This window comes from Nipponia nippon, unplaced genomic scaffold, assembly GCF_047370975.1.
Source record: "Nipponia nippon isolate SJK-2023a ecotype South Korea unplaced genomic scaffold, ASM4737097v1 scaffold_54, whole genome shotgun sequence".
Taxonomy (NCBI): domain Eukaryota; kingdom Metazoa; phylum Chordata; class Aves; order Pelecaniformes; family Threskiornithidae; genus Nipponia; species Nipponia nippon.
Genome location: NW_028262374.1, coordinates 347,451 through 355,723, shown reverse-complemented (window position 1 = coordinate 355,723; position 8,273 = coordinate 347,451). Strand labels below are relative to the sequence as shown.

General features: G+C 54.3%; 1 long non-coding RNA gene across 1 annotated transcript; it reads right to left on the bottom strand.

Moving 5' to 3' along the window:
- Positions 1–3,143: 3,143 nt before the first annotated feature.
- LOC148051800 (uncharacterized) lies at positions 3,144–4,691 on the bottom strand. The gene is made up of 3 exons (XR_015699451.1): positions 4,573–4,691; positions 3,884–4,013; positions 3,144–3,264 (listed from the first exon to the last, which is right to left on the bottom strand). It is a non-coding gene; the product is annotated as an uncharacterized LOC148051800 (long non-coding RNA).
- Between the last annotated feature and the right edge of the window lie 3,582 nt (positions 4,692–8,273).

Here is an 8,273-nt window from a genome sequence, read left to right as displayed (position 1 = left end):
ATTCCCCTCCCCAAAACGACCCCAGCTCTCCCTTCAATTATCTGTGAAGTGCGGACACCTCTCGCATCATTCCCCCTTAACCACCTGCAAAATCTGGTGCTGGGACAGCAGAGTATCCACAGAAGACAAATTGTCTTCTCTAAGGCCTTCTTCCATCTGCTCTAAGCAGATATGGGGCACCACCTTCAGCTCCATTCTCAAAAACCAAAGCAGCCTTGAGTCCAGTTTGCTTGGGGCCCAGTTCTGGTGCCTGTGAAGCCATGCGACGCCTCAAAGGCCTTGAGAAGAGCAGCTATTCCACTTTCAGACAGAGCCTGCCCTGTCACCCCAGGGACCAGCCTGCGCACTCAGCTCTGGGCCTTAGCTCTAACCCCACAAGCCAGGATGGCAGCACCAAGCTCCCGCACCTTTCACCAGCTCTGAGGCTGCCACCCCTCAAGCCACTGCTCTCCACCCTGCTCAGCAAATGCAACGCACGTGGCTGCCTCCTGCTTTTCTCCCATGACTGCCCTGCACTCCAGCATGTGAGCAAGGCTCCACCATACAGCTGTGGAAGGCAGACTGGTGAGGTGAGGTTGATACAGGATTTACCAAAGAAGCCCTGGAGAACAGCATGTGGGGCTGAGGGGTTCAGAATCAGAACCATTTAGGCTGGAAAAGACCTTTAAGATCATTGAGCCCAATCATTAACCTAACACTACCAACTCCACCACTAAACCATGTCCCTAAGCACCACATCTACAACTCTTTTAAATACCTCCAGGCGTGAGAACTCAACCACTTCCCTGGGCAGCCTGTTCCAATGCTTGACCACCCTTTTGGTGAAGAAATTTTTCCTAATATCCAATTTAAATGCCCCCTGGAGCAATTTCTGGCCATTTCCTCTCATTCTATCGCTTGCTACATGAGAAAAGAGACCACCCCCCACCTCACTACAGTCTCATTTCAGGCAGTTGTAGAGAGCAATAAGGTCTCCCCTCAGCCTCCTCCTCTCCAGGCTGAACAACCCCAGCTGCCTCAGCCGCTCCTCACAGGACTTGTGCTCTAGACCCTTCAGCAGCTTCGTTGCCCTTCTTTGGACACGCTCCAGCACCTCACTGTCCTTGTAGTGAGGGGCCCAAAACTCAACACAGGATTCGAGGTGCGGCCTCACCAGTGCTGAGTACAGGGGGACGATCACTGCCCTGGTCCTGCTGGCCACACTAATTCTGATACAAGCCAGGATGCCAGTGGCCTTCTTGGCCACCTGGGCACACTGCTGGCTCATGTTCATCTGCCTGTCGACCAACACCCCCAGGTCCTTTTCCATCAGGCAGCTCTCCAGCCACTCCTCCCCAAGCCTGTAGCGTTGCATGGGGTTGTTAGGACCCAAGCGCAGGACCCAGCACTGAGCCTTGTTAGATCTCATACAATTGTCAAGGAGAAAGTGCAAGAGAAGGATTAGGAGCAACAAAAGGATATGGATGAGGAGAAGTTGGACTAAAAGGTGTAGGAGAAGGAAGAACACAAGGAGGAAGATGAGGATGAGGAGGACGAAATAGGATGAAGATGAAAAGGAACAGGACAAGGAGAAAGATGAGAAATGAGCAAGAGGAAGAAGAAGAGGAGGAGGTGGACGAAGAACAGGCGAAGAAATAGGAAAAGGAACAGGAATAAGATGAGGAAGAGGAGGAGGAGGAGAAGGAGAAGAAACAAAAGGAGGAGGGGGGACAGGAGAATGAGGGGGAAGAGAAAGAAGAGGAGGAAAAAGAGCAAGAAAATTAAGAAGAGGAGGAGAAGAAGGAGGAATAACAGGATGAGGAGGAGGAGAAAGAAAAAGAGCAATATGAAGTAGGAGAAGATGAAGTGGAGAAGATGAAGAGAAGGAATATGGTGAAGAACAGGAGGAGGAGGAGAAGGAAAGAGGAGAAGGAAGAGGAGGAAGTAGAAGAAGAGGAGAAGGTGGAAGAAGAACAGAAGGAACAGGAGGATGAGGATAAAGAGCAGGAGGGTAAACAGAGTAACAGAATAACAGGAAGAGGAAGAAAAACAGAAGGAAATAGGAGGAGGAAGAGTTGGAGGAGGAGGAGGAGAAGGAGGGGTATAAGGAGAAGGACTATGAAGAACAAGAACTGGAGGAGGATGAACATGCAGAGGGTAAACATGCAGAGGTGTATGAGGAGGAGAAAGTGAAGGAGACTGAGGAAGAGGAAGAAGAGGTGGAGGAAGAACTGGATGATGACAAAAAGGAGGACAAAGAAAAAGAACAGGAGGAGGAGGGGGAGCTGTGGGAAGAACAGGATGAAGAACATGAGAAAGAACCAGAAGAGGAAGAACAAGAGCAGGGAAAGGAGGAGTATGAGGAGGAACATAAAAAGGAAAAGAAGGAAGGACAAGAGGAGGAGGAGGAAGAAGAGGAGGTAGAGGGGGAAGAAATGGAGGAAGAGAATGAACAGGAGGAGGAGAAACAGGAGGAGGACGAGTGCAGGAGGAGGAAGGGGAAGAGAATCAGGAGAAGAATGGGGGGATGAGGAGGAAGATGATGAAGAGAAGAAAGAACAGGAAGAGCAGGATGAGGAAGAGGAGGAGGAAGAACATGAGAAAGAGAGGAAAGAAGAGGAGATGGAGGAAGAGGAGGAAGAACAGGCTAAGGAGGAGGGGGAGAATAAAGAAAAGGAGGAGGACGAAAAAACGGAGGACAAAGAAAAGGAGGAAGATGGGAAGAAACATGAACAGAAGGAGGAAGAGGAAGAACAGGAGGAGGAAGAAAAGAAAGCAAAAGAATAGGAGGCAGAGGAAGAACGGGAGGAAGGAGAAGAAGGGCAGGAGGAGGAAGAACAGAAGGAAGAGGAGGAGCAGGAGGAGGAAAAGAAAGAGGAGGAGGAGGAAGCAAAGCAGGAGGAGGAGGGAGGAGGAGGAACAGGAGGAGAAGGAAGAACATGAAGAACAAGAGAAGGAGGTGGAAAACGATGACGAAGAACCAGAGGAGGAGGAGCAGGAGGAGGAAGAACAGGGAAGAGGAAGAGGAGAAGGAGGCGGAGGAAGCACCTCCAAATTCACTCTAGAGTGTCAGCACATGAAAATCCTTGGCTGGAGCACCTGCTACACCCATTTGCCCATGAGGATTCACTAAATCCAAGCCTGTTGGTGAAGCCATTACTCACAGGAGTCGTTCTGCGTCCTGGCCATCACTCCTCTCGGGAACAGACGGGAAAGCTCTGGATGACAAAGGCTGTCAGGATGCGCTCCAGAAACAGAAGACCAGTGCCAGAAGATCCCCATCACCTAATCGCATAGAAATAATGCCAGCTCAATGAAATGATTATTGGAAATGAAACACACAGAACAGCACCCGCCATCGAAACTCTTTCACTGGTAGTTTTAGCTGCAGCAGAGCTGCAGGCTGACGACCTTACCATCACTGTCACAGGACCCCAAAAGAAATAATAACTGCCAAACGGGAACTCTAGCCATAGCCCATATCTATCCAGCCTTTAAAGGGAGAATAGCTCAGCCTACAGCTCTGGAGGTATACACCAGACTATGCTTATATGCTATATATGCTTATATGCTTATATGCTATATATGTCTACCTACTCGATGATCTGTCCAGAAAGTCAAATCCTAATTACCTTTGAAAGAGGATGGAATTGGGAGGGGGAAGGGGGGAGAAAGAAAGCAAGCAATTGCTGGAAAAAAGGGAAAGGGTAGACATGCAATTAAAAAAGACAGGAGCCGAGTTATCCTGAAGGCCAGCTCAGCCCCACTCACTTTTGCTGGTGAAAAGCTGTGCAGCTTGGAGGAAAAAAACCTGACTTGGGTGCTGGGATGCACACAGGTGTCAGAGTTCAGATCTGCAACAGCAGAAAAACCTTGACACGGCTCCTGTTCACTGTCCTCATACCTGTGTGCTTGCTGTGGCTTCCTCGTTTCCCTGGCGTCCTCCCAGACTAACAGGGACATGGCATCTGTCCAGTCCACGTGCCACGAGGAGAAACAGGTTTGACCACGAAGGGGGTAGCAAACAACTGCATCTGCAGAGGCAAAGGGGCAGCCGCACCTCAGCTTCGCAGCTGCCCGGAGCTGCCCTGAGCCCCAGGAGCCCCTGGCACCCCGGCATTTGCTTGGCCCTGGAGCCCTGCGGGGCCTGCCGGCCCCAGGGAGGCCTGGGGACAGAAGGGAAGGACAGTGGTCAGCCCCTGTGGGGAGAGCGACGGGGCTCTGTCCTTCCTTCTGGCCGCAGGAGGATGCCCTGGGCCACGCCAGCACAGGCCGTCTCTCCTCCTCACCGCCCGGGGCAAGGCGAGGCCTGAGGGAGGCCCTGGGTGCTGGGCTCAGCACAGGCGCTGGGACCGGGGGCAGAGCCCCGTCTCCTGCCAGCTGCCGGCCTGGCCCATGCCAGCGGCTCCCGTCACACAGCACAGACAGAGCCGCATTTTGGGAAAGACTTGCCGATCCGGGGCAAATCCAGGGAAGCTCCCTCCTGCCAGCTCCCCTCCCCTCCTGCCCTCTCCCCTGACCTCCCCTCCCTCCCTGCGCAGGCCCAGACCCCCCGAGCAGACCGAGGGACGGCAGAGCTGTGCACACACACACCTTGCGCTGCTGAGAGAGCAGCTCCCGGCGCCACGGCCCTTCTGGAGGCCGTCTCTCCGCAGGCCCCGTGTCCCGGCGGGCTGAGGAGCTGCTGCGCTGCGGGGGGCAGCGGGCGCAGGGCGGCTCTGGGAGGAGAGGCCCGGGCTGCCTGAGCCTGCCCGGCAACAGCCGCCCCATTGGCCATGGCTGAGCCAATCAGCGGAGCCGGAGGCGGGCTGTCAGTCAGAGCCAGGCTGGGGCGGGGCCGGAGGGGGCCGAGGCCCAGGGGCCTGAGGAGCAAGGGGCGAGAGCCGGGCTGGGGGCAGCCGGGGCCCGGGGGGAGCAGGGCCAGGGCCAGGGCCAGGGCCAGGGCCAGGGCCAGGGGAGCTGCAGGAGCAGGTATGTGCCAGTGGGGATGGGCCTGGGGCAGGGGCCTGGAGGCCTCACCGCCCACGGGCCCCGCCATGGCCCAGTCCCCAGCCCTGGGCCTGAGTGCTCAGCCCAGGGCCAGCCCCAGCAGCAGGGTCAGAGCGGTTCCTGCTGCTGCCCCGAGGGTCGCCAGCCCCAGCCCTGCCAGCTGGAGGTGGGTGTTGGATGTCCGCAGGCCAGGGGAAGGTAGAGCGGCCTCCTCTCCCACAGGCAGCTGCAGGCTTTGGAGCAGGCATGCTGTGGTGGGGACAGGCCAGGGGCCTTTGCTGTCCCCAGGCCTTCGTGTGGGTCTGGTGCTGATGGACAGCCCCGTCTCTGCCGACAGCCTTTGAGAAATGGGGATTTCCAGACATGGAAGTTGTTTCTCCCTCCTGGTGGGAGCACGCAGTGGGGCTTTGTTGTCAGAGAAGCAAGCGGGGAATGTTCCTGGCTGGATGCAGCTCCCCTGGCAGATGGCTGTGCCCCTCTCTGGGCCCCGAGGTCTGATACCTGCCTTTCCCCCAGCCAAGCTGTGCTGCCGGCTTTTGGGAAATGGGGTGCAGAGGGCGGATGGTTTTACCACAGCCGGGAAGTTCCAGTCAACCTGTCAGGGATTTTCTTCTTCCTGGTTCTTGCAGTAACACTTTTTTGTTTTTAAATAAATGTATTTTTTCCAAGGAAACTTCACCACGGAAAGTGCAGTGTTTAGCTGTGATTGCTCTCTGTGTGGATTGGGTCTGTCCTCAGCTGGGTGCACAGCAGCTTTCAGATGAGGAATGGGACTATTGCAGGGTGAAGTGAGTAATGGGGATCCCAAGCCTGTTTTGTTCAAGGCAATGGGGTGAAAATGTGCGGTTAGAGCTGTCTGTGTTGCTGACCCTTTTGATTGCAGTGCTCCCCTCTAGTTCTCTGTAATGCTCATTTCTACTGCTCAGCTCCACCAGGTTTAAATTTCTGTAAATTGATGCTACGCTTTGCAACTGTTTCTGCTTGATTCTTCACAGATTTGAAAATTCCCTGTTCGGGTCTCTCTACTTTCATCTGCCCCCTGTCCTGCAGAACCGTATTTGACTGCAGGGGCTGCAGAGTCTGTGTTTCCTCCCCGCGGTGAGGAAAATACGGACAGGGAAAAAAATAGTTAGCAATTTTGAAAAGACCCCTTTCTTTGTGCTCATTTTCACATTCAATGTACCTGTTGTGGGTTCTTAAATGATGTGAGTTACTCTGAGTCTTAACAATCCCTTGTTTGCATGCCTGTGCTCAGGAGGTGCCTCAGAAACTCTGTTTGGGCGTTGCCTATGCGAGACAAGGAACCGTAGGCCTTTCTGAAAAACAGCTCCTGGGTGAGTTAGTTCCTCGGCCACAACAGCAGGGTTTTTGTTTGCATCTGCCAGAGCTCAGGAGCAAACCCTGCTGACAGAAGCCCTGGGAAGAAAGGGAAGACTGGAGAGAGCAGAACAGAACAGTAGAGGTGCGCTGCTTTACCCCAGATGGTGTCACACTTCCTGGCACGGTGACTCTGGGTAAGGGTGCTCTCAGGGTGTTTTGTCACCTTCTCCAGTGCTCACCACCAGAGAGCCGACAGCGCTGGGGGAAGGGCAGCACCCCCTTTCTTTGTGCAGCCCAGGATCTTGTCACGCTGCATAAGCTCCTGCGCAAACAGAAGTGGCCGATAGGTGACTTCTTCAGGGAGCCTGGTGTGGGCACAAGGAAGATGCTGGGAGCAGACTTCCTTCCAGTCACCAAAGGGGTCTGTAGGGAGTAGAACAGGAGTGAACGCCTGCCACTGCCATATGTCCTTGCGTGCAGAGCCAGGCTGGTTCCAGTGGAGGCAATGGTGGCGGTTCAGCAAGGGGCACTTTCCCTTGTCTTACCCTCAGAGGACGACTGCCACAGTTTGGAAAGGTGGAGGGGAAAGGGAGGGCAAGGCTGCGAGAAGTGGGATGTCATCTAGAGCGGGTTGTGGGAGTGAGGGTACCCGTTGCCTCATGGTCTCCAAAGGGAGTCGCTGCTCAGCTCTGTGGCTGCCCGGATCCTGCTGCAGACACTGACCTGGCATCACGTTTCCCAGTGTCGGTACTCGACCTTTCCCCCACCAGTCTCGTGTCTGTATTCCCATTGTGCTGCCTTCTAGCACATATCTGTGCAGCACGGCTCCCCCTGAGCCTCACTTCCCACAGGGACAGCGGTACGGAGCTGTGAGGAGCACGCTCAGGTCTACGAGGGTTTGGCAATGCAGGTGTTAACTGATACCCTAGCCCAAGCCAAAATGAGCCGTCTGAAAACCCAGGGGGCTGGGAAGTTTGGCCTGTTAACAGCCGAGAGGTCTGCTGAAGGCAGCAAAAGCCGGGTAAAGTTGTTAATGCTTAAACCTGCCCAGGTTTTCTTTGTGCTGTTCTTCCCTGCAGAAGACCAGCCAAGCTCATCCCACCTACCTCTGGGGCAAGCCTTGATGTTTTTGTGACCCCACTGCCATGTTCTGCATTGGTTGCCAGACCAAAGTTCCCGTGAGAGACAAGGCTCAGGAGGACGTGGTCATCTTGTTGATTTCCTTGCAACGGGGGAATTTTACAAGCAGTGGAGATCTGGCTGAAGGTCAGAACCAGTGTCTGGAGATGAGGAAAGGACAACGCAGAGAGACCAGAAGAGGTGAGAGGAGCCCAGTGTGCTGGGAGAGCATCTCTGCATCCTCATTGCTGGGAGATGCCAGAGTGGGTCCAGGATATGGTTCCCTGAAACCATATAGCGGCCTATAGCAGAGTGGCCAGGAGGAGACTGCTGGGGAAGAGCTGGAGAAGCCAGGGGAGGTGCAATACTGCCGTCAGCCCAATGGCAGGAGGGAGGTTATTCAGTCCTTGGGGTTGGGCTCAAAGTCTGGAGCCCGAGGTGTAACGTCCTGTACTGGGATTTGGTAGTCAGCACTGATCATCCAGCTGATCAAACCAGACCCTTTCTGCAGCTGTTGGCGGCAGCTGGAAAACAGAGGTTCAGAAGACCTTGCTTTTTAAAACCTAAGCCAGAGCAGAAGGCTTGTCCTGGTACCTGTGTTGTCTTTCCCTGCAGTTTTCACATCTTTGAGAGAAGAGGCATTTGGCTGACGGTTTGTAGTACTGTTTTGCAGATTAAACAGACTTTGTAAACGTGGAAGAGCACTGGGCATGGACAAGCAAATGCTTCAGGCAGCTGCAGAGCAGAGCTGGGGGCAGTCTGTAGTGTTTCTGTCAGGATCAAAAGCTAAAGGATGTTTCCATTCAAGGAGCGGAGTCTGTTGGGAGCTCCAGTCTCCCAAATTCCAAAGCCCGTGTGTTAAACAG